The 886-nt window shown below is 26.2% G+C and overlaps 1 protein-coding gene across 2 annotated transcripts in view; it reads right to left on the bottom strand.

Moving 5' to 3' along the window:
* Window positions 1-886, bottom strand: part of LOC106870921 (putative uncharacterized protein DDB_G0277255) — a 367662-nt gene that overhangs the window by 321100 nt on the left and 45676 nt on the right. The gene's annotated exons all lie outside the window — the stretch shown is intronic.

Raw genomic sequence — 886 nt, 5'->3', positions numbered from 1 at the left:
ATTAATAGTTATAGTATGACAACAAAAGAATGAATGAGACCTCGATATTATGTAGAGGAATTTATCTGTATATATCTGTATATATAAATTGCTCTCTGGATTCCTAAATGACTGAATATTTTGATTTAAATAAATCATATAAACAAAACTCAGTCTATTCATTAGAAGATTTGGATATATTTCTCTTTCCCGATTGCACCTTAAAACAATATACTGTAAGGAGAAACTTATTCGCTAAATATAAACAGTGATAAATTACATAGATTTAGAAAAGATCTTATAAACATTTTGTAAAACACATAATTATAATCGATACTAATTTTAGTATAGTTAACTATTAGGTAATTTCTTTTTAATTACGAACAAACGTCTTTTGTTTTAGTCATGTAGAAAAATAAACACAAAGTTAGCTGACGACATCTGGTAATTAAAATAAAAAGATTTAGTCTACAACATTAAATGGAAATTCATTGGAAGATTCAAATCCTGCAAAAGAAATATGGAAACCGAAAGTGTGATCATCGTAGAGCAGATAACAAGAAAATTCTCAAATATTTACATATCCGACATCTCGATTTAACCACGAGATTTAAACTACAGTAAGGTTACTATCGACTACAATTCATAAAAGTCTTCCCTATATGCTTTTACAAGGTCTTTTTTAAACCTATGACATTTATAGACCTACTGCAGAAATGCAAACCCACTGCAGAACTGGAAACCTTCTTTATTGGATAAAAATAACATAAATGGTATGTATGTGTCTAAAAACAATGAATAATACTGAATAAATGATACTTTCTAAAACAAAACATACTTGTTATATATATATATATATATATAACAAGTATGTTTTGTTTTAGAAAGTATCATTTATATATATATA

The sequence above is a fragment of the Octopus bimaculoides genome, chromosome 3 (genome assembly GCF_001194135.2).
Source record: "Octopus bimaculoides isolate UCB-OBI-ISO-001 chromosome 3, ASM119413v2, whole genome shotgun sequence".
NCBI lineage: Eukaryota > Metazoa > Mollusca > Cephalopoda > Octopoda > Octopodidae > Octopus > Octopus bimaculoides.
The sequence above is the reverse complement of the archived record's forward strand: the minus strand, read 5'-3'. Positions and strand labels throughout refer to the sequence as shown.